The sequence below is a fragment of the Camelus ferus genome, chromosome 30 (genome assembly GCF_009834535.1).
Source record: "Camelus ferus isolate YT-003-E chromosome 30, BCGSAC_Cfer_1.0, whole genome shotgun sequence".
Lineage (NCBI taxonomy): Eukaryota > Metazoa > Chordata > Mammalia > Artiodactyla > Camelidae > Camelus > Camelus ferus.
Genome location: NC_045725.1, coordinates 6,345,204 through 6,370,961, shown reverse-complemented (window position 1 = coordinate 6,370,961; position 25,758 = coordinate 6,345,204). Strand labels below are relative to the sequence as shown.

General features: G+C 41.4%; 1 long non-coding RNA gene across 1 annotated transcript; it reads left to right on the top strand.

The window, feature by feature from the left end:
• The first annotated feature begins 3,192 nt into the window (after positions 1–3,192).
• Positions 3,193–24,756, top strand: LOC116660666. Its single transcript, XR_004316248.1, has 3 exons — positions 3,193–3,260; positions 10,569–10,578; positions 24,746–24,756. It is a non-coding gene; the product is annotated as an uncharacterized LOC116660666 (long non-coding RNA).
• The last annotated feature ends 1,002 nt before the right edge of the window (positions 24,757–25,758 follow it).

The window sequence follows — 25,758 nt, the reverse complement described above, 5'->3', positions numbered from 1 at the left end:
TAGCCTTTAGAGGCTAATATTTCAGACTAAGGGAAAACAGGCTGCCAGAAACAAGGGCACAGGAAATCCCTCACAGATGAGTGTGCTGTCTGAGGTACGGTGGATGAATTTTAATTGGAGATGGAGCAACTAATTATAACCAGTCGACTCTATGATGCATTATCTACTAAGATATCAAAGAAATAATCTAGTTTAACAAATATTTATTGAATGCTCTGCTAAGACTTAGGAAAGATGCAGATCAGGCAACGCGTTGTCTCTGCTCTGACATGCCTTTCTTTCTGAAGAAAAAAGCTTGGTTGTGCCTGCAGTTGCAGTTCCTAAAGGAAACAGAAGTGGAGCTAAACAGGAAAGCTGGCTGTTGCTATTTCTGTGTGAATTTAGGACTGCTTCTGGATTGGAGAAATACTCAATTATGTTGAGTACTGTCAGGGTAAGTGTGAACTATAGGAATCATCGACGCCTTGCGAGTAACTCGATTAGGAAGTTAACCCAGACTTCTTCAGGCCAAAAGGATGTGCATGTATTGGTTGCTGGAAATGAAATGCCTACGTTATCTTCACAGCTTGCGGGTTTCAAGCAGACCAAGTTTCTTCTTTTCTTTCCTTTTCTTTTTCTTTCGGCTGCAGCACCTCCAGGGATAAATCTTCTGTCTTGCTTTGCAGTCGTGTGTACAGCCCTGATCCAAGGAGGGTGGGGTGCTTTAGTCTGACTTACTCCTGGGCAGGGCTGGCCGGAACCAAGCTTAATAGACTGAACAGTACTTTTCTCAAATGAGAGAAAGATGATTTGCCGAGGGAAGTGGTTCTAGATACACACATCCATGCCTGCTTAATTCCACCGAAGTTAGGCAGCTACTCAGGAGAAAGATACGGCAAACTCTGATGTTCTTTTTTTTGTTTGTTTTGTTTGTTTGTTTGTTGTTTTACTCAGTAGAAGATAGGATGAACAGAAAACAAAGATAATACTTTAATTTCTTCTTAGGGATCGAAGGTCATAACGCCGGAGGAGGATATAGCTCAGTGGTTAGAGTGCGTGCTTAGCATGCACGAGGTCCTGGGTTCGAGCCCCAGTACCTCTGTTAAAAGCAAAATAACAAAGTAAAACCTAATTGCTTTCCCCCAACTCCAAAAAAAAGAACAAACCACGAAGGTCATAAGGCTGAAGAGAAAGGACAATGTGAAAACTGAGTACCTGATTTCAGAGAGGATTTTAAGGAACAGGATTAAAAAGTTCATTTATAGTAGGTATATGGCTTAGGACCGGTAATTCATGTGTGATATTATACAATAAATGGGTCCCATGGGTTAATGTATATGACAAACATTGCACACAGTATCCTCCTCTTCAAACTTTTCAATACATGTTAGTGTATAGAAGACTGAAATGTTTTAGGGTAAATAAGCCCTAAAATATCATTTATTCTATTTGACTATAGATTTTTTTAAAAAACATACAATACATAAAATTTCCAAACAGTGGTTTAGGGATGAAGAGACATAATCTCTATCAAGAGGACCTGAAATGGAAATTTGAACAGAAATGAGAAAAGGTTAAAACTACTGTATAAAACCAGGCACCATGAAGTACAGAAGATATAATTTTGAAAAAATGTTAACTATCAGGAAATGGCACTGAGGAATTAAAAGGCAGACTATCTTTGGAAACCGTTGAATGCTTCTACACCAGCAAATAGGATGTGAATAATAATCAAATATGGAGATGTAAATATGATATTAAACACAGGGTTTCTGTTACTTACTGAAACAAAGATAACCACTCTTAAGCCTGTTGGAGCTAATTAAATACTAGTCACTCCAAATTAAGTTTATGTCTTATATAAACCAATAAACTCTTATAAACAATGTATGTATCTGGATTTCAGTACAGCATATGCTATGGACAGAATTGTGGACACCCTCCCCCCAAAAAGATATGTTGAAGTCTTAATCCCCAGAATGTCCGAAGGTGACCTTATTTGGAATTAGAGTCTTTACAGAGGTAATCAGGTTAAAATGAGGTCATGAGGGTGGGTCCTCATCCAATGTGACTGGTGTCCTTATAAATAGGGGAGACTTAGACACAGAGACAGGTGTGCACACAGGGAAGATGATACAGAGACACATGGGGAGAAGATGGCCACGCGACTGGAGAGATGTACCTATGAGCTACGTAACCCGGAGGATGGTCAGCAAACACCAGATGCCGGGAGAGGCCAGGAAGGTCCTCCCCAGGGCCATCAGAGGGAGCACGGCCTCCCGGACGCCTTCATTTCGGACCTCTAACCTCCAGCACCGTCAGACAATGCACTGATGGTGTTCTAAGCCGCCCTGTTGCTGGTACTTTGTTACGGCAGCTTTAGGAAGCCATCACAGCCTACAGCAAAGTCACGACACCAGGGTCTCCCGTCTCCTTTTTCACTTTCAGCCTCTCCATCCCAACCACCTTATGCATGATAATTAGCGCTCCAAGCACCTGGGACCTTGTATCTGTTTCTGTCTTCATGACACTCCCAGAAGTTATCAGCACCTAACCAGCACCCCATCCGTGGTTCCCGGGGTCATACTTTAACAACGGCGTGCCTCCTGCATGTCCCTGGCTTGTCTGGGTTGACATTAGAACAGGTGCATCTCACCTTCACAGATGAGCTCATATCAATTTGTTAGGCAATTTGTTAAGAATCTTCAAGAAGCCCTCAACGGGCTGGAAGACCATCCCCGGCAGATGATGTTAGATCAGGTAGCACAGAACAGCAAGAACTCCATCTGTGTTCTGAACGTGAGTTCCAGAAGTCACACCACAAGTGTGATTTTATTTCCTTGGAATTTAGCTGGGAAAGCCTACTTGTCTTTGAAGTCACCCAAATTTCAGCTTTGTCCTTGGGGCTGTCGCCGGTGGACAGAGGACTGTGCTCCGTACACAAGTCCACTGAAACGCTGATGCTCCTGTGCCCATGTGGCCGTCTTCTCACCAGGAGCTATATTTCCATAGCTCCTCATCTGGGATCAGAATGGGTACAATCTACACATTTTTGAAATGTTGAACTAAAATCTTTTTAGTTAAGACAGAGAGCTTTTGGCAGCATAGACAATTTTGTTAGGTATATTTCAAGTAGTTTGAAAAAAATCTGTCTAAAGAAACACTGACTGGAAAAGGAATGAGGGCAATTATTATAATGGGATAAAAAGAAAAGTGGAGTCAGTATCTTAGATGAACCGTACTGATTCCTCCAGGACCAATGTTTGACAGCAGCCATGTCAGTTTTTAGATCGTCTTAAACTACTCCAGTATTTAAGTAGCATTCAGCTAATTTTTTCCCATTCTTGTTCAGTTCTGCCTTGGGGGTGCTATAGAATATTGTTATTTACAGGAAGCATCTTTTATTAACAAAAAATGTGAATATACTACTTCCACCTTCCAGAAAGAGTCCTTTTTTGGTTAACAGATAGCCTTCTATGTTATTGACAATTATTTACTGAGCACTCTCTAATGCAAAACACCAGAGAAACAAATGTATGATTAACCGATTTGAGGCCATTACCATTTAGAGATGTAAATATTACATATATTATTAAAAAACACAAGGTAGTAAAAACATGTCATGGGTGATGCAGACAGTAAATTCAATGATGTTCTAATAAGGAGCAGTTGTTGAAAATGGTCACAGCTGGGGAACGCTTTTGGCTGGATCCTGAAAAAAAGAAGCACAGTTTTTGTATCGGTGGAGATGAAGTGCCAACTTTGCAGTAATTCATTATTATCATCACCTAATCAATTCTGTCATTAATTTTTAAATCACAGAAGATTTTTATATTTATGCTATAGTTCCAGAGAAAGCTCCAGAAATTTCAAGACTTACGGAAAAGTTACAGTAATCAAAATCTTGTAATCAACGTAAAAATAGACATACCAAATCAATAGAATGTGGCAGAATCCAGAAATGTATGCAGGCAAATATGGTCAATTAATTTTTAACACAGTTGCCAAGGTAATTCAAGTAGGAAATTATGATCACTGCTACAAATGATGCTATGTAACAGCTCATAATATACAGGAGAAATAAACGCCAACCCTTACCTCACACCATAGACAAGAGTTAACTTGAAATAGATACAGATTTCAGCATAAAAGCTGAAACTATGAAACATCCTCTAGAAAACAGAAGACAAAATCTTTCCAAACTTGGCATAGGTAAAGGTTTCTTGGAAAGCACACTAGAGGTACTCGTCATCAAAGAACGGAAATAATAAATAAGTGTGGTGCAGAAAATAATGCTCCATTCCCCCAAATGTGTCAATGTCTTCACCCCCAGAACCTCTAAATAGGTTTGATTGCATACCAAAAAGGACTTTGTAGATGTGATTATGTTAAGAATTTGGAGATGGGGGGAAAGTTATTTTGAATTTTCAGGGTGGGCTCAATCTAATCACAGGGAATCCATGACAGCAGAGAGAGAGAGATGATGAAGAGAGAATCTCCAGAGAGATGCAGTATTCCTGGCTTTGAAGATGAAGTGGGGGAACAGGAGCCAAGGAATGGGGCAGCTTCTGGAAGCTGGACAAGGGGAGAAAAGGCATCTTTTGCCAGAGCCTCCAAAGAGCATTGAAACAGCTGGGTTGATTCAACAGAAATACGTTGTTTAGAGAGAGAGAATAATTTTTAATCTTCCCCCAAGAATAAATGTTTTGAAAATAAGCTGTGATGTGGAAATCATTGATGATTCATTAAAGAGGGTGGTAATCACAGATGATATGACACCCACGACTAACAAAGGCTGTCACAGCCAACCCTGCCTTGGTGGAACTTGATAAATTTCTTTCAATACGGCTTTTCAGCTGCTCTCACTGCTCAGCCCAGTTCATCAATCCTAGAGTTCCTATTAGAATTGATGGTAGTGGTCATAGTTTAAGGCATAGAATAAATAGTGATGAAGCTTCTTCATTTACCTTCCCAGAACAAAGAACACGCAGTGTCTTAATTTACAACGCAATCAGCTACTTCAGGCTTTCTGCACTTGTACTGAGTATCTGAGCCCAGTTGCATCTTTCCTCACTCTCAGCTCAACGCTTGGTTTTGACAAAAGCCTGAAAAATATCAACTTTCTGCCACTCGGTCTATGGACTGAAATGTGTCTGCTCTTCCTCCACGCCTTTGGCTTCTGAGCAGGCATGGGTTTCTTCTCCCCTCTCATTCCGTCTCACCCTGCCCCCTTAGAGAACTCGTTTGCAATGATCCCCCCTTTATCTCTTTTTCTTATTCTCTCTCTTCAACTTGCTCTTTCCAAGCAGTCTGTAAACCTGCTCAGATCTCGCCTTCCTTAACTTCTCTCTCAGAATCGTCTACCCTAGCATTTCACCAACGGAGCTGGACATCAAGACCATTGGGAAAGAGTCTTCAAAATACGTTTTTCCTGGCTCTGTTATTAGAAATCCAGACTTACTAGATAGTCTATAAGTATTAATAACCTGCCTTTTACTTTATTTTTTTCTTAATCAGTTACCTTATTTCTAATGAGCAAGCAAATTCCATGTAAATCTCAAAGTCTCACTTCTCCTTTTCACTGTAAATTGTGTCATACTCTGCTGTTGGACCAAATGGTCAGAGAAATGAAGAATTACATGTTTTATGACATAAAGTACTGCTCACAGAGACCTTATGAGTTCACAGCACATTATGTCTCCTGGACAATCCTTTGACTGACTAAGAGAATGATCGTAATACTAGCAGATCTCATTTATTACACACATTTTCCCTGCCAAACATTGTGCTAAATACTTCATGTGCATTTTCTCATTTAATTCTCATAATAACCATATGAAGCAAGTAATATTAATCCCATTTACAAATGAGAAAAATAAGACTTAGTGAAGAAAAGCAACTTTGTTAATATATCAGTGATTCTAAATATAATGCATGTATATATACAAATATATGACATATGTGTGTGTGTATATATGTGTGTGTGTGTGTGTGTATAATGTCAGCTTTCACTATCTCTACTTTTCAACTCCCATTCATTCTTTGGCTCACTTGCTCAATAATATTTGTCTCTCATTTTAGGAATTAAGCAGTTTTCCTGAGACAATTAATAGAAGATTTTTAGCCATTTATTCTGTTATTTCACACTAAAAATACAGCAACATATAACAACTTGGAAATATTAACCTTTAGAGAGGATAGATGCTTAGAAGACTTTGAAATAACCAGAAGAATATAGGAGCACATAAACGCTTACTAACCTTTCTGTCACTTAACTACTCTAGAAATAGAACTGTAAAAGGCTATTGGAGACTTTGAAGGCATCTTCAGGCACCTGTAGCTTTGGAAATTTTAGCTATTTATACATTAAAGTCACACTGTGACAAAACCGTCTGCAAGCCAGACCTAGGGCTGCAAGTCTCAGATTGTGATTTGCAACAATGAGAGATGGGGCTGGTTCTTAACAGAGCAGAGCTGTCTTTCTATGGAGCTTCCAGTACGGGTCCAGCTTTTTGGCTCATATCTCTTCAAGCTGGGATTCTCTCATTTTGGAGGACTTGACTTTATTCAGAGATGCATCATGTGATGCTTCTAAAAGAAGCGGCCTCAGTGGCTCAACAGGCAGAAGGCGTGTGTGCAACGGCTCTCTTGTCTGCATTGCTAGAGTGGGTGGTTAACTGTTGCCTGTTACTAGATTTCTCACAGTGTCTTTTACTGCCGGCTTCCAGGTGGTTCTGTGTAGGTGCGTTCAAGGCATTTAGGTACTAAATTCTTGGACATATTTAGCCAGCATTTGGGTTTGTTCCTCTCTCCAGTGCTAACGGCACAGACTTCCCAGATGAGCGGACTGTAACATTTCCCTCTTGTTTTTGACCAGACGTCTTGTGTGTGCTCCCCTGCAATTCTGACTGGCCCATTTCAGTGCCTCCATTGACGCGGAGTGTTTCTCATGCATACGTGATTCCGTCGGTACTTGTATTTCTCGATTTGTACATTTGACACATGTTGGTTGGGTTCTGGGGATTCAGCGATGAACCAAATGTGTCTTCACATACTTTACATTTGATGTGACGGCTGTCCTGGCTCTCCTCGTAAACGTTAGCCTTGGTAGACAACAACATGCGATTTAACCAACTCAGAAACTCCATACATTTTTAGGGCTGTTGTTCCATGACCTGGTACTGAATTCCACATTTATTTCCAGTCTTCTTCGTAATTGAAACTCCTCTGACAGCACATTTTGGGTTTCATCTTCACATTTAGCAATCCTTTCATTTATTGCTATTGATAACAAATACGTATTACTCACCATCTAGCAGAAGTGATTCTTTATATTATATATTTATAGGTTCTTCATATACATTAGCTCATTCAGTCTTCACAACCATCCCGTGAGGTGCATGCTATTGTTATTCCCCTTTTACAGACGGGAGAACTGGTGGACAGACAGGTCAGGTCACTTGCCCAAAGTTAGCTTGTTAAGCGGCAGAGCAGGTGCTCAGACCTCAGCTGTCTGGCTCTGGCGACTGCTCATAACTGCTACTGGGAGTGTTCATTTCGTCTGTGTCTTTTAATACATTCCGGGCATGTAATTTGACTAGTTTAATGTATAGCATATAAAAACGCACACTGCAGTATTTCTATGGCAAAACCAATTTCGACTGAATGTAAAAACACTTTCCTCCGTTGCCATTAATTCACGATGTCTTTTACCCACAGAATCTTCTCGCTTTCTGCCTAAATACACTTAACTGGGGCATCACTGGTCATGGACCTTGGCATCACTAGCCATACAGGGTTTTCACATCTCTTGTGTAATTTTCTTTTGAAGATTAAAGAAGTCCTGGATGAAGAGATAAGAAAGGCTATGCACTGAATTGCACCCCCCTCTAAATTCATATACTGAAGCCTTAATCTCCTATGAGATGGTATTTGGACATGGGGTCTTTGGGAAGTAGTTGGAGTTTTAGAGACAGTCATGAGGGTGGGACCCCCCACAATGGGATTCGTGGCTTTCTAAGAAGAAGAAAAGAGAGAAACTGCTCTCCTTGCCATGTGAGGACACAGAGAAAGTGACCGTCTGCAGGCCAGGAAGAGAGCTCTCCCCAGGAACGGAATGTGCTGGCGCCTTGATCTTGGACTTCCCAGCCTCAGGGCTGTGAGAGATCAATGTGTGCTATTTAAGACACCTGGTCTGTGGGATTCTGTGAAAGCAGTTTGAGCAGACCAACGCAAGAAGGAAGGAGAAGAGTGACAGACACAGTTTCTCATGGGAATTGTAATCTGACTTTAACCAGGTCTCATACTTACTTGTTTCTCTGTTTTGTTTAGAAAATGCCTAATAACTGTGACTGATGTCTTATATGTATCTCGTTACATATACTCAGCTATATGAATGTACGCTTAGCTATATAAATATGCACTTTAAATACTCAGTTATAGAAAAAAAATTCTGGACTTGTGGATGTGGCCTGTTAGCACCTTAAATTTTTACTTTTAAAAATTTCACTCTGCCAACTCTGCTGTCTAGGAGACAAGATTAAGTTACATGTCCAAAAGAGCATCTGTATACTTGTTCTCTGCAAGTGTCTGTGCTAAAAACATCCCTGTCATTTACAAATATCTTTCCAAACTGCTGTATACAGAGTGGATAAACAACAAGGTCCTACAGTATAACACAGGGAACTGTAGTCACTCTCTTGTAATAACCTGTAGTGAAACAGAATATGAAAAAGAATATATAATATATGTAAAACTGAATCACTATGCTGTACACCAGACACTCACATGACATTGTAAAGCAACTACACTTCAATAAAAAAATAAAAAAAAGATATCTTTCTAATATTACTGAATTATTTAGGGCAAAATATGTGAACTATAATCAGCATGACTCTTAGTGGGACTCTCAAGTTATACTTCTATGAGATTTGAAAGATTCAGCCAGGACCTGTTACCAGAGCATAAAATATTGTGTATATGTTTGTGTACATGTTTGTACATGTGTGTAGGTGTGTGTTTAGGAATGAAGGGTTTGGACAGAGAAGTATACAGTATAGAAGAAAGTAGTTTTAAAAACAGAAAGCAGTTAACAGGATATAGATTGATGTTATTAAAAATGTCCCATCTCAGCTTTCAATATAATAATGATATATACAAGCATATTAAGGAGACACATTGAAGAGATATCTAAGTTAATAAATGTTTTTTAAAAAATTTTAATTTTAAGTGGCTTTAATGACGACTAACCAAAATGGAATTGGGAGTTGCACAGCAGGGGGATTTAAAACCATTTTTCTTTCCTACTAGACTTCAGGCCGTTTATCTGTCATCCTCTGTTTCCACGACTCCCTTCCTGAGGGCTGCTGTTGTGTAACGCTCTTCATTCACAGAGGTGGTTTTGTTTATTTCACATTTTTTATCTTTCATATGCAGTTCTCCACATAAGCATGAAGATCTGCCTATGAGCCTGAAAGCATTTAGACACGCTTTGAATTAAGGATCCAAAACATGGTAATGATCCTCCCTCAGAAGTTCTTTAATACACTTGGCACCAGGAGGGTCTTATTCTGTTATGGACAGCGTGCTGGTTTTGTTTTCCAAGTGTTTTGGACTCAAAGGGAAGAAGATGTCAACGTCTTAAATAAAAGTGGTCATCAACTGCTGTTCTTATTTGAACATAGTTTGTCTTAATTTAACAGGCTTTATGACGGTGGATTTAGAGTATTTCTTATTTAGTGATTTTTAAATGCAGACTATTCAGGTCACAGAAGCTAAAAGGAAGGTAAAAGGATGTAGTATCAATAGGAAAGCTATTATTCTGATCATTCAGAGAGGACAGGAAATAAAACATTGTGTCAAGATCTTTATCTTTTAATTAAAGTATAGTCAGTTTACAATACTGTGTCCATCTCTGGTGTACAGCATCATGTTTCAGTCATCCATATACATACATAGATTTCTTTTCCTATTCCTTTCCACTATAGGTTACCACAAGATACTGAACGTGGTTCCCTGTGCCATACAGGAGAAACTTGTTGTCTGTCTATTATATACATAGTAATTAGTATCTGCAAATCTTGAACCCCCAATCTGTCCCTTCCCATCCCCTTTCCCCCTGGTAACTGTAAGTTTATTTTCTATGTCTGTGAGTCTGTTTCTGTTTTGTAAGTAAGGTTATTTTGTGTCTTTTTTTTTAGCTGCTACGTATGAGTGATACCATATGGTATTTTTCCTTCTCTTTCTGACTTGCTTCACTTAGAATGATGATCTCCAGGTCCATCCATGTTGCTGCAAGTGGCATTATTTTATTTTTTATGGCTGAGTAGTATTCCATTGTATAAATATACCACAACTTTTTATCCGGTCATCTGTTTATGGACATTTACGTTGTTTTCATGTCTTGGCTATTGTAAATGGTAAGCACGTAATCTTTATTATCTCATTTAATCCTCATCACTGCTGGACGGGATAATTGTCACTGTAATTCCCAGCTTCTCACTCAGGAAACTTAGGTGCAAACTTTTAAAACTGGCCTACGGTCACTAAGACATTTGTTTCTTCCACTGGAGTTGAAATTTTGAAGGCAGAGAGCGTCTTGTTCAAATTTAATCACTAACCTGTGTAGCTCTAATGTTTGCTGGGGGAGTGAAAAACTGGCCCCTCACTGTCTGATGGCAGCTCCACCCTCACAACTTTCTACAAGGTCAGTGAGCATTGCCGCTGTGTTGGCGTCACACCTGATTTTGCCAGAACGTGTCCTGCCTCCTGAGAGCCGCCTGTCTGTCTTCGCTGGTTTGCTCTGCCGCTGATTTGTGAAGCTAAGCGTGATCCACGCTCCCAAATGGTGTCAGATTTCAGCCCGTGGGGCTGGCTGTGGGGTCCCCCTGCAGTGAATTGCTTCCTGCTTGCAGATATTAGAGACTCCAGCACAGTTAATTCCTATGTTGGTGTAACACCAAAAACAAATTGGGGTCCTGGCAGTTGAGCACAGGGACTCCTGTTGCTGAAACGAACAGGATGCTGAGTTGAAAGATACAGGGCTTTGCCTTGTGTGGCGCTGGGACTAGACTGTACGTTACCAGTCTGCGGGGCGGACCTAAGGTCCTCCTGCAGTGGCTGCGCAGTTTTTGGTGTGATTCAGTGAGATGCACCAACAAGCTAGCCCTGGGATTGGGGCATCGGCAGGGGTAGGAAGAAACATCTCCGGGTCAATTCCCAACTTTCCACTCACTGAGTGATTAACTTGCCAAATGGACAAATCAACCCATTTACAAAATGTTCCGACTTAACAAAAGGTTATTCTTAATAGTTTTGACAAGATTGTTACCAACTTAAAAACAAAGTTTTAACAGCTTCAGTAAGGGTTTTTCATTTATTTATTAAGTGTGGAGTATGTGTCTGTATATTCTTGGCTGATTCAGTAAACTGGTGAACTCAGCAAATTTGTCCTACTGCCAAGAAAACTCTTCTAACACCAGCGTGTTTATAAATTTAAGCTCCAGGAGGACATGGAACGTGGGTACCTTGTTTAGTGTTGTTTTCTTAGTGCTCAGCAGTGCGCCTAGGACATAATTAATTGAATAAATCTTTGTTGCATACATCAATAAATGTGTCTGTATATGAGATTGTGGTTGACTGTTGTGCAGAAATGCATTTTAGAATGAGCATAGCCTATGCCAATTTTCAGGCCTGTGAAAATTTTGGTTAGTGTTATCATTCTGTTATATTATTTGTAAGGTTGCATTAAATAAACTTGAAATTCGGTGAGTGATGGCTTCTTGTAAAAATACAAGAATCTATAAACATGGGTTTCTAAGCTCAAGTAAGTTTAGTGGTGACAACTAATAGATTATTTTAATAGATATTTCAATTCAGCACTTAGGATTTACCTGGAAAGCCAGTTGTAATGATTCTGAAATTAAAGAAAAATCATAAACTTCAGTATATATATTTAATCAATTCTCTCAGGCAGCATAATGGTTTAGTCAGTAGATAGCTGGAAGTCAGGAAGACAAAACAAATTTCGTTCATGTGTTACATAATTTGTCTCATTTTCATGTGAAGGACTGTATTGTTGCCTAGACTTAGAGTCACTATGTTCAAACAACATGATTGTGATTGATAACACAGTTACGTTTATTACCAAGACAAATTGTGATCTCTTGATAAAGGGCTTTATTCTGGACAGTAGAGGGTTACTTCAGCGTAAATAAAGTAGTTGAGGGGTGGAATGCCAGGCTGACTTATTTTCTAGGAGGCCTAACTGATTTAGCCGTGAAGCGTGAGACCATCATTTCCAGTTTTTCAACGAAGTCAAATATACTCTATCAGATTGCCTGGTTTAGGAAATGGGATAGTTTATTATGACAACTACGAGTAGATGCACGGCTGTCTCACCCTTCTCACCTGCAGGCCTTAAGACAATCAAAACCCAGCCTCCTGTTAGTCAACTTGCAAGATGTGTCGGGAGCAATTACGTCTGCCTTTGAAGATAAAGACAAACCAAAATCCATGAATGACAATGTGTTTGGAGTACGAGTGGAGGGTGTAATGACGAAAAACAGAAGCCGCAAGGGTGGGAAACACCAGGAAGACACATGTATATTCATTACCCGATATGTTGCTGTTTCCTGTATTCATCTGTTATGGCTTTCTTCATCAGTTTTAAAATGTGGATCTAGTTTTGAAATTTTCATTTAAAAAATCTTGCTTCTAGGTCGAACAGTGTCTAACAAATCTACTGGATGTATGCCAATCTTGTGAGGTTAACCATTGTGTTTTTAGCACATCCTTACCACTCACGTGCTGAGAACGTATGTGTGTATATAAATATACATATGCACAGTTATATATGTAATATGTAAACATATATTAATGATTATTAGATAATATATATTATGTGCAGTTTGCTTCTGTAATGTATATGTTTGTAGATGTTTTAAATCCCATAAAACAATTTCAACCCAGACCCACTAGAGACCCAGTCACTCCTTACCATCTGGGAACTTCATGGTCCATAAACAGCACACCCTCTTGCCGGGCTCCGAGTTTCCTTTTGTTGGCCCTTCCTCTGTGTCCAGACTTCTTGATTTGGCTCTAGATCATCCCAACCCATTTCCTTTCACGCTCTACTTTTCTCCATTTTAGAAAATCACAAACTTATGGCCTCCAATCACCAGTCCATTTTTTCAGCGCTTCTCTAAGCAACTGCCTTTCTTATTTACGTAACTGCCGTTTCAAGATTGCATCACTCTCTCGGGCTGCTGCTTCCTCCTGAAACACCCCAGTCCCAGAAAATACTACTGTTCATACTCCTCCTCTTCCTAATCAAGCTGATAATAGTGATAGCAACAAAAATAACACGAAGAACCATCAACACTAGAGAGCTTACCTAACGTGCTGAAGCACAACGTCACTGAATTACAGGTATTCCCCAGCTTAATGTTCACTGTAAACCTATGAGATGGCTACTATTATTGTTTCTTTTTACAAAAAGGGACATAAAAGCACAGAAAGGGCTTCCTCCTCATGGAGTCCACTGTTACCATCACTATAAACATACCGTCATCTCTGGCCACTGGTCCCTCAGTTTTTCACCTTGACTGTGGCGATGGTCACATGGGTGTATGTGGATGTCCAGACTCAGCAAATTGTACACATTAACTATGTACAGTTTTGTTTTTACACCGATTACACCTCCATAAAGGACTTCTCTGCTTTATTGCTGGATGCCCTTCCCTCTTGACAGCTAGTTCCTCCCCTGTGTCCTGCCTCTCAGCTCCTCTGTCACATTCAACGGATTGTCCCTCCGTATTTTCTCCTTCCCACCTCTAGACGTTCCGTTTCTTCATTTCTTTTTTTTGTGTATTTTATTGAACTGTAGTTGATTTACAGTGTTAGTTTCAGGTGGACGCTCCATTTCCATGTATGTTTATTTTATTTTATTTTATTTTATTTTGTTTTGTTTTATTTTATTTTATTTTATTTTATAAACTTTTTTTTTATTGAGTTATAGTTGTTTTACAATGTTGTGTCAAATCCCAGTGCCATGTATGTTTATTTTAGAGACAAGCTTTTTGCCAGTTGTGCTCAGTGCTCCCTGCGTTTATTTTCTCACTAAATCACTCTGTCATCTGGGTTTTTTTTCCTTTCTCATTTCCATCGAACTACTCACCCTCAGTTTGCCAGTCATCCTCAAATGGCCGTATCTAACGGGTGCCTTTCTCTCTGATTTTATCTTTCAGAGCTTTTGAGGCTGCAGGACTCTCTTCTGTCTTGAATCACTCCCCCTGGTCGCTCACAAGTCAGCACGGCTTCTGGCTGCGTTGCCTTCACCTCTGTTAATGTCTTCTCTTTTGTTCGTGGACCCTCCTTCCTCAGATGGCTCCACACGTGCTGATGGTCCCTGGAATTACCGATCTGGCTCTGTCTTCTTTAACTCCATGCATATCCCTGAAAGCTCTCTCCTACTGATGATGTGAAAGCAACAGTTAGCCCTGCATTTATTTTCTTATTTCAACTTCATTGCATTACTAAACAGTTCCATGAAGATATCCTGCAAGTGTTTTAAGCTTGAACTTCTCATCTGCCCTTATTCTCTGCCAAATCTGTCCCTGCCCTTGTGGTAAATGACACAGCTGTCCTTCTGGTCACCATGCAGCAGTGGATATTACCAAGTGCCTTATCGCCAGTGAGATCAGTTATTGAGCTCTGTCAACACTCTACTTTCTGTCCACCCCCAACACTTTTACCCAGTTCAGGCACCTCTGATCCTTATGCGATGATCTTTGACCATCTCAGTAAACCCATTTCCTGCCACGTAGTTACAGGCACTCTCAGCCCAGCTTAGGTCCCTAGTGTCCAGTTTTCTGAGCATCGTTCTGTATGACTAGGCATTTACCTGTAATACGTTTCTCCTCCATTGCTCCTGGTTACATCGATTCATCTTTTGAGATAGTTCACAAATTTCCTCCTCTAAGCAGCTTTCCCTGAGTCCCACATTGAGTTGAATGCTTGTCTCCTGTGTCACATATCTTCCTGGAACACCTCTGAAGTAGAAGTTACCGCGCTCATTGCAATTTCAGATGGCTGTTGGTTTACTTGCCTGTTGTCCCCACTAAACGCTACGACACAGCAGGGCGCTCTCTTGTTTATTTCTGTGCCTTCAGCACGTCCTACGACATCACGTCAGAGTAGATGTTCGATACGTGCTGTCCGGGCAACTGAACGAATTTCTAGTGACCACTTAGCCCGAGCGAAAACAACAGATTAAACTCATTTTCACTACCACTCTAGACTGTCAGTGGCAGGCCTTAGAATAGATTTTCTCAGCTATGAAACAGGGTTTGTATAAATATCTTGTAGATGTGCATTGTGCATCATGACAAGACAAAAAAGGTTTTTTTTTCACTCTTAAACTTGTTTTACTTCTGAGTTGGACTTTGCACGCCCCTGTTGTGGTGAAATTATACAGAAATCGGAGTTGAAAAAGAATGGGTATCTCTTGAATTCCCTAATAACCCTCCCATAGCTTCAGGAGATTTTTGCAGTCTGCCTATGTGCCAGCTCCTCGGCGTCACTGAATCAAAGTTGGAAGATGCTTTGGGAATCATCTGTTCCAACACCATTGTCTTACATATGAGGGAACTGAGCTCCACAAAACTGGACTAGTTTCCTGGGGCTAACAAATTACCAGAAACTCGATGACTTACAACCACGGAAATTTATTCTCTCAGTTCCAGAGGCCAGGGAGCCCAAGATCAAGATGTTGGCAGGGCCGAGCTCCCTCTTACAGCTCTCGGGGAGAACCCTTCCATGTCTCTTCCAGCTTCTCATGGCTCTGGGCTTTCCTTGGATTGTGGTGTCAGCACTCCAGTCTCTGCCTCCATCTTTTTTTTTAATTGAAGTAGAGCCAGTTTACAATGCAATGTCAATTTCTGGTGCACAGCATCAAGTTTCAGTCATCCATACACATACCTACATTCATTTCTATATTCTTTTTCATTATAGGTTACTACAAGATATTGATATAGTTCCCTGTGCTCTACAGAAGGAAGCTGTTGTCTATTTTATATATACTAGTTACTATCTGCTAATCTTGAACTCCCAATTTATCCCTTCCCACCTCCTTTCCCTCCCTGGTAATCATAAGTTTATTTTCTATGTCTATGAGTCTGTTTCTGTTTTGTAAATAAGTTCATTTATGTCTTTTTTTTTTTTTTAATTCCACATATGAGTGGTATCATATGGTATTTTTCTTTCTCTTTCTGGCTTGCTTCACTTAGAATAAGTCTGCAGGTCCATCCATGTTGCTGCAAATGGCATTATTTTGTCTTTTTATGGCTGAGTAGTATTCCATTGTGTGTGTGTGTGTGTGTGTGTGTACCACAACTTCTTTATCCAGTCATCTGCTGATGGGCATTTAGATTCTTTCTGCCTGCGTCTTTACATGGCCTTTGTCCCTGTGTTTTCTCCCTTTCTGTCTCCAGTAAGGACATGTGTTATTGGATGTAGGACCAACTCTAAGTCCAGAATGATCTCATTGTGAGATCCTTAATTGCATCTGCAAAGACCCTTTTGCCAAATAAGTTCGCATTTTTGAGGTTCCTGGTAGACATATTTTTGGGGCAAGTAGGTAATGCCAGAATTGCAGCCAGATCCCGTCTCGTCTCTGAATTGATCCCAGCTGCAGGTGTCCTGCACACACTCAGCAGAGGGGGGAAATGTAGTTGATCTCATGCAGGCCAGATCTCATCTGTGATTCATTTTCTCCATTCACTGTTACACGTGTCCTGAACTACACAAAACTAGGGGGGAAAAAGCTACGTGCAGTGAAAATTGTTGAGATTCTGTTCTGGGGGGTGCTCCTAAATCTGTTCTCCACTATTTGGCCCCACTATCTTTGTAGATGTATTTCCCTCCAGGAAAGAATCAGTAGGTCCTCTATCCTGTTTCAGTTTCTTCCCATGTGTGTTGTATGTTTTCCTTCCGTATATAAAAATAAGATTGAGTTTTCCAAACTGTTTTTTCTCTCATCATAGTCAGTTTTTCTACTTTACAGACGCAACTCAGATGGCCTTCACAGGCATTTGCAAACATTCAAAGAAGTAGCCCTGGTCCCGCTATATTGCTGGAAGCCGAGTAAAGACAGCCAGGGTGTGCAGAGTGGCCGTTACGTGTAAGTCAGGGTATTTCCCATATGTTCCTCCCAACCATGCAGGTGAGGAACTGAAATGCAGAGACTTCAGAGAGTATCTGGTCAAAGACTTGGATTCTGAACTGTGTGTGGCCAAAGCATGTATTCTTTTCTAAATGTTCTGTGTAGCAATCTCTCTTGACTTGGTGTAGTAACAAAGACACAGTAGAAATAACAGAGTAACAGATACGTATCTGGTGGCAGCAGAAATCCATCAGAACTGTCAATGATTATGATGTCATTTTTGTTACTGGAGGTGCACCTGTAGACGTGGTGGAGGGGTGGTATCAGAGACTCAGGGTAACAGGGAAGGCTCCAGCCCGAGGACCACGTGTCTCTGCAGTAACTAGTCTTAGGTAAGTGTTCACCAGCACTAATGTGAGGCAGGATGGAGACTTAACCACAGAGCACATATGTTTGTATTGGGTTCTTTCTTTCTATGTATTTGCCCACTTGATTGAATAGCTAGTAAATAGACCATGACCTTTCTGTAGTTCTGCAAGCCTCAGTTCTTCCAAATCACCATACTTTCGGATTTATAAATACCTAAGGCATAGAAATTTGCTGTTAAAAGAGGAGGCTTTTAGAAGGGGAAGACAATCAGAATCTCTGTTACTCACCTGGAGCACTGAATGGCTGATGAGGCAAGGTTTCAGAAGCAACTGTTCTACTAAGGATCTCATTTGTACCCTGTTCTATTTTATTGTTAAAATAATTAGGAGCAGTGTTTTGTTTGTCTCGTCATCAAAATTACATCAGCCTTTAAATATACAGTTTACAAACGCCTGTGAGCAAATTCAAATATACATCTTAGTCTTGCCATCATTCTCAGATGCATTGTTTGTAACCCTGTTGCTGTAAAAGCTATGTGGACAAGTAGCAGATGCCATAATTAGGCTGAGTTATTACAGGGGGTTCTGTCCTAATGCTGTCTATCTTTGGCTGTATCCAATTATGTGATAAAATGGTCGAGTTCTGTGTTAGGAGATTGTAAACTATTTGAGAACTGCCAGCAAGTTTTCTCTAAGAGCTTTGATCCCATTAGATAAGCCTTCAATGATCATGTGTTGAATTGGGGTTATCGTGAGCGGGAAGATAAGATGCGATAGATGTGTTTGCTTATGTTAATGACGTGTGGATATTGTCTCTTCCAAAGAGGAAGTGTAATGAATAATTGCACGTACGGGGTGGCAGTTGCCAGGATGTGTGTTACGCCTGTGTGCCCAGGTCTGACAGCTCCTGTCTCCACATCTGGCCTTTTTACTCCTTCCTGCTGTCTGAGTGTCACCTGTGGCTTTGAAATCAATCCCTAGTCACTAGCTGAGTAGTTCAGATCAGAATAGCTCTGCCAGCTGACCTCCTCTAGTCTTAGACCTCAGCTCTAACTTCTTTTTTAAAAATTCAGTTAGTGTATAATTAGCTAAGAGTTTATGGTGTGACACATTTTGCCTAGATGCTCCAGGTGCAAAGCAAATAGTTCCTCGTCTCTTGGAACTTGTAACCAAGCGGGCAGGGTCAACCATCGAGTCTGTAATTATAAGGGTGACAAGTGTTATGAAAGTGACATGCAGGATGCCACGGCAGTAAGTTACAGAAGGAGCTCACCTTACCTGAAGCTTCGGGGAAGCCATGCGGAGGGAAATGGCACTCATGAAATCTGAGGGGTGTGTAGGGGCGGTAAAGTGAGGAGGAGGGCGGAGTGCTTGAGCTACAGCAGTGCGTTAGAGGAACTCGCTGGAGGAAAAGAAAGACCAGCACGACTGAAGGGCAGACCCAAGGGGTCACAGGGTGGAGGGTTCACAGCTCAGGACAGGTTTTTGACTTGGCCCTGGGAAGCCGTTGGATGCTTTTAAGGAGAGGAGCGCGTGCTCAGTGAGGCGGGCACTGCCCCCTCGCCTGCTCTGAGCTCACGTGCAGCTCTCCGCGATGGGTGGCTCCCAGGCTCACTGGTGCAGCCTCCCTGCGGGCTCTCCTGCCTGGGAACTTCCTGGGTAGCACAGTATCTTGTTCAGTGTGGTGTGAGTCAGCAGAGACTGGGCATTTTCATGCCATAATCATCAATTCTCAGCAAAGGAGGGAGAGTGGAGGTTTTTAATTCCTCAAAGGGAAAGTACTGAAGAAAGCTCCACCATCCTTTAAAACGCCCTGAAGGGGCTGAGCTCCAGTTACTCCTCTGAGTAACTTACTTACTAGCTTTCTCCTTTTTCTATTGCTTTCTCTAGAATCACATCCTAAATAAACTGCTGCAAGTCCTTATCTCAGTGTTTTCTGTTGAAGGAACTCAAATGAAGAGGGTTAGTACTGGAAGTTATAATAAAAAGCAGACTCTAAGAATAGGATTCTGGAAATTGGACCGTCCACTGGTGACAGAGCCTCAAGGGTCATTGCTGGTAAGTGGGACAGTGATAATCCCTCGAGTGTCGTGTCATCGTGGTTGCTCAGGGTTGGTTGGGGTAAAGGTGGAAGCAGGACCAGTAACTTACGTAGTAACGTCTGTACTTGGGTCCAGTTTGGGGCAGTGGTCATTGCATGAGCTGCAGAGGTGTCTCCTATTTGTTAACATCCCTCGAAGCCTAAAGAAAGAAAACAACAGCTGTCATTCAGGGTACACTTTGGAAAGTGGAAGACCCCTGCAGCCACAGGACAGATTGTATTAAAAGTCCGACAGGAAATGAAAATCTGAGGGAAGTGGAATGCAGTCTCACAGTTCTCTTATGCGAAAGTCAGGGTCTTAATAATAAAGTAATAGGACCCTGAGACATGGGATGAGGAGTTTGGGGTGGACTCATGGTCACCTTGAACCCCCACATTCTCATCTGAACCGTTCACCTGCAGTGCAGTAATTATTTACTTAGTCATATTGACAGCTTCCAATCTCTAGCATCCTCATCTCCCTGTATTTCTGCTTGAAAGTTGCCTTCAGTGACGCAAAAGCTTGCCACACCCAGGGCAGACTTGGAAGTGGCTGGGGTGTAATGTCCACCAGGTGGGGTAACTTTCAACAAATGATGGCTCTCCCATCCCTCCCCGGGTTGAGGTCCAGTTGCCCGTTGGATTTGTCCACTCAGGGCTCTTTGACACTTGCTATCTCCTCTGCCCTCTCCCTCACCTGGGCTTCTTGTCATCGCTTCCCACACAACCTGACGACACTCAAGTCCTGGTTTCAGGGTCTAGATGACGCATCCATACTAGCACAGAATTTTAAAAGGTCATTCTATTTGCAATGTGGGACGTCGACGGGAAGGGGTGAAGAGAGAACATAGGGAGAAGCAATAAGGAAAGTATTTAGCCGTCCAGGTGGAAGATGCTAGTGGCTTAAGCTAGGACTGTGGCTGGGCGTGGGCCAGGTCTACAGATGGAATCTACAGCACAGAGTTGATTGCAGACTTAAGGGGGGATCAGATTAACTTCCTACCTGTAATAGTTGTTCCTTTTGCCACCTTGGGACCCATATCTGTTACCCCAGTGGCTCTTAGCTTTGGCTTTGCCAATGTTTTGGGGGAAGGACATTTTGCCTCTGAATACATGTCCATTTTGGGGATTTTGCTATTAATTCCCAGATCCCTCCTGAAGCCAACTGTATACTTGAATCTCCACATATCATTACCCATCAGATTTCTATTATGTTTTACATGCCTTTTAAACACTTTTCAATTGCTTCCTGGTTAGCCCATCCTCCTGTTCAACTCTAGTGGTTTTTTCTTGCTTCTCAGTCTGGCTCTTCATGGTCAGGCATCCCTGATCTAAATGAATCCTTGGTTGGGATGAGTAACAGATAATCATCAGTTATATTCCTACCAATCTAAACACGGCCCCCATCAAGTTGCCTCTATTCACGTGACTGGTCAGAGCTGCTGACATGTATTGGTATCGTGTAAAGATACGTCATGTTTCTTAAAGCAGGATGCTTTCTGCAGGGTATTGAGTGTTAGTTTTCTCTAAGCATAGAGAGGTCTTGAGGGCTTTGGATGAACTGTAGTGTAATTCTGTCTACCTCTTCTCTTAAATTCCACCTCCTTCTGTTTGGCTGAGAACACAACTCTCTTCAACTTTCACAACGTCATGGCAGCTCTGTCTCCGTACATCTGCTGCATAAAACATAGTTCTGGCTGTTTACTAAACCTCAAAATATCTGGGCTGAGAAGCCCCTTTTAGTGAATTCAGGAAGGAATGGCCACAAGCCAAGATTTGGCAGAATCTTACCCAAGATCTTTAATATTTGCAAAGCTCTGTGTATTTAAGTAAATAAGCAGTGCATATGTAAGATGTTAAATCAAAAAAAAATATAACTAGTAATTAAAGGAAAAATGTTACAAGTATCTGAAGAAGCATCATTCTGCGATTTCTGTGGCAGAAAAAAGCTGTTTAGGAAAGTCCACCTCCTCTTCTTTCTGGCCACGTGGCTGGACTACATTGTAGTTTCCCGTGAAGTTAGGAATGGCATGTGACTGAGCTCTAACCAGTGGACCTGTGAGTGAATATTACCTCCCCTACCAAATGCTGGACAGGTCCCCTGTTAGGGTGTCTTCACCATCTGCCCCCTTTCGGTGGACTGGAATGGAGACCACCAATGAGGTCACCTTGGAAATGAGGCACTGAAACCCTTTTTCTTCCTGGTCAATGAGTCACTGTGCTAAGGAAGCCTGCCCCGACCTGTGTGTGCTCAGTCCTGTTCCCTGAGCAAGAAACAAACTTTCAGGTTCAAGCTATTAATGTAACATTAAGTTGATAGCTTACCTGATGAACATAGGGCCACAGTAAGAGTTTATTTCAGGCTGATACTCTGAAGTACACTTTTTGGAATATGTGAATTTTTTAAATATTTTTTATTGAGTTATAGTCATTTTACAATGTTGTGTCAAATTCCAGTGTACAGCACAATTTTTCAGTTATACATGAACATACATATATTCATTGTCACATTTTTTTTTCTCTGTGAGCTACCACAAGATCATGTATATATTTCCCTGTGCTATACAGTATAATCTTGTTTATCTATTCTACGTTTTGAACTCCCAGTCTGTCCCTTCCCATCCCCTGCCTGCCTTGGCAACAATAAGTTTGTATTCTATGTCTATGAGTCTGTTTCTGTTTTGTATGTATGTATGTATGTATTTATTTTTTAGATTTCACATATGAGCGACCTCATATGGTATTTTTCTTTCTCTTTCTGGCTTACTTCACTTAGAATGACATTCTCCAAGAGCATCCATGTTGCTGTAAATGGCGTTATGTTGTTGGTTTTTATGGCTGAACAGTATTCCATTGTATAAATATACCACATCTTCTTTATCCAGTCATCTGTTGATGGACGTTTAGGCTGTCTCCATGTGTTGGCTATTGTGACTAGTGCTGCTATGAACATTGGGGCGCAGGTGTCTTTTTGAAGTAGGGTTCCTTCTGGATATATGCCCAGGAGCGGGATTCCTGGGTCATAGGGTAAGTCTATGGAATATGTGGATTTTAACTGGATCTTGAAAGACAAGGCAGGGTATGAATTGGTTGAAGTAGGGGTGCATATTCAAGATACATGACAAGACAAAATAGAAACCAAGGAGAATTTTTGGTTCAAATAGCTTTGGAAGGGCTGTGAACAAATCGGTTTGGGAAGTATGAAGATTTTGAAAATAGTGCAAAGCATGAATAATTGGACTGAGCCAGACTGTGGAAGACCTTTAATATTTGGATAAATATTTTGATTTTAGGTATTTGAAAAAAAATGAAAAATTTGCTGGCACAATAAACTAGTATTCTAAGAAGATTCATTCTGTGAACATAGTTTGAGGCCAAAATGAACATTTCCAGGAAGCCTAAGTCAGAGAACCTGGACGTCGTTTTCTGTGAGTTGCTGAGATCAAGAATGCTCGGAAGAAAGCAGGGATGGCTGTGCTCACTCTGAGTAGAGCTCTTGTCCTCCCGTTAGTCAAACTTAAATCTGGAGGATTTCCTTCTGTTTTGTAAGTAAAAATTAAAAGGCAGAAACCAGCCGTTTGAACTGCCTCTCTGCATGCCGAGAATTTGCCCAATTACTTTTGTGACACGATGGACAGGTGGGCTTTAGCTTGTAGGTGCCTTGCCCAGCACGTGCAGTGGTCCTTTTACTCCCAGTGCGCTCAGTCTGGTGAGAAGGAAAGACACGACGGGAACAAGCACATAATTACAGTTGGGCTATAGGTGTGACTGTGCTGCGTGGGTCCTCACGGAACCTCGGGGACAGTTGGTGCTCAGGGAAGCTTTCCTGAGCAGTGACAATTGTGGCCACTGAGGGACACTGATTCTCCCTAAGGATCAGCAATTGTTTTATGTGGTCATGAGGTTGAATAAGGTTGAGGGGGTGGAGATAGCCAAGGGGCAGGTGACACCCTGTAGGAAACACAAAACCACCAATAAATCAGGAGGAAACGAGCAACAATTACTTGGCTCATTAAACGTTCTTTAATGGGAGAAGGAGAGTGGAATGTAAAGGGGCATGAAGGTGGGACAGAAACCGTAAAACTAGGTGTAGCTACACCCATTTAAATCCATTGGAGCTTCCCTGTTTGGGAAACAGCTCAGACAGTGGTTAGAGAAATGGGGTGAAGGGGATGAATACCACTAGTGTCCTCAGTGATATACTTAGAACCATTTAAAATGTTTATTATCAGGCTGTCCTTAAATTTACCAGGGGCAAAAAAAAAAAAAAAAAAAAAAAGAGGAAACTCTTGTACCCATCTCATGCATCTCACCTTGACTTCCTTTTAAATCCCCTGCTCTCGGTTGAGCTTAAGACTCCATTTCCTCACTTTAATTCTCACATTACTCACGCTTGTGTCTCCTTAACATAGTTTATCTTTTTAGCATGATCATCTGGAAACAATTTAAACGAAAAGCATTTGTACGTGAGCTCAGCTTGCCGATTTCCAAAGACTTTCGAAATGATTAATGCTGGCCAGTTAAATATTGCACCGGTCAATGAGAATGAGTGAAGACACTAGGAAAGCAAAAACGCATCAAACTCTCCTTCTGAGGGCAGAAAAGGAGGGTCTGCATCCAGCAGCCCGCCCCTCCCCCCGAGCAATCTAGAAACAGTAATGTGTCTTGTGATTTATGTTTGCACTTTCCTTCTGTATAATGCATCGATTACATGGGTACAGCCTATGCTTCATTTGATGCATAAAGAGCAAGAAAGCCCGAGGATGTACAATTTGCCATATTTGTTAAGTCATTTATCCATTAACCAAGTTTTGAATCCCTACTTTGTGTCAGGTGTGAAGTTGGGTCTTCTGTCAACCACAGTGAAAAAGCCGTGATTGCTTTACTCGTGGAAGCTACGTTAGAGTGAGGAAACGGCTGTTCAAGGAGTGGTTGTAAGGAACTGGGGGATGTGTCCCACTTGGGGAGTGGTGTGCGAGCATTTAGGAGAGCCTCTGTCCTGACCAGTGAGCTAGAGACGTTCTCCCTGAGAAACTGATGCTCCAGGTGAGGCGTGGAGGAACAGTGGAATTAACCAGAAGAAGGTGATAGGAAGAAAGTGTTCTTGGCAGAAAGAAGGTCGTTGGCAAAGAACACGAACAGCTCAGTGAGATGGAGGAAGGGAAAGAATTTCAGTACATTTTGGGGATAAAATATGTGTCAGGATGTCCAGAATTGAACCTGGAGAAGACTCTGGAGGCGAACGCCGTGTAGCAAGCCCGGGACCTTATGCTGGATTTAACTTAGTAGCAAGGAAAATCCACTGATGCACTTCAGCAGGGAGAGACCAGCTGTTACAGGGTGGAGATGGTTGGAGGGGGAGGCCTGGCAGGTACACGTGAGAGACGATGAGCTTCTGCTCTGGTGTGACAACAGTTATAGAGGGGCAAAGATGCACCCCTTGTAAAAATGTCACGTGTGAGAGCTGAGTTAACTTGCTGGTGGCAGGACTAGACCCCTGCTCCGTGGACTCCTAATCTCTGGTGCTGTAACTGATTTGTGGTATATTGTCATTTATCCATTAATCTGCGGCATTTTAAAAACGTGTGCCTCATCGTAATAGCTGTCTACTGGCGTACACGGTTAGGACACGAAGGTCCTGTGCGGAGTTTTTGCATCACGTGAATTACTAAGAGCTCTCGTTTCTCTAGGCACTATTTTCTACAACACCCTAAAATAACTTTCTGGTCTTTTAAGGCTGTAAGACTATTTCCAAAGAAGTTGAAGCGAACTAGCAGGTGAGAATGACAACATTTCAAATTCTTACATAGCTTGTCACATTTTTCCCCTGGGGCAGACTGCACTGAAGGAGACCTTGGAGAAATAGAATAGAACATAATATTCTTCAGATGTGAATTTATTAGCATCTCTCTGGGGGTCAGAAGACACCCACGAAGCAGCTCTCTTATGTTGTGGGCTAAGTCCCCACTAGCTTTTGGTATAGAAATCTGCGTATCCTTGTCTTTCCAGGAGGAAGTTACTGACCGGGGTATTCAGATGGCCCAGTTCTCAGTGGTATTAAAAACATATAATTAAGAAACCGAATGATCGGTTCAATATTCAGATACTCTGTTGATCTATATATAAAAAAAGAATAACGTCCCCTCCGTGTTAAGTTTTCTATTGTGAAA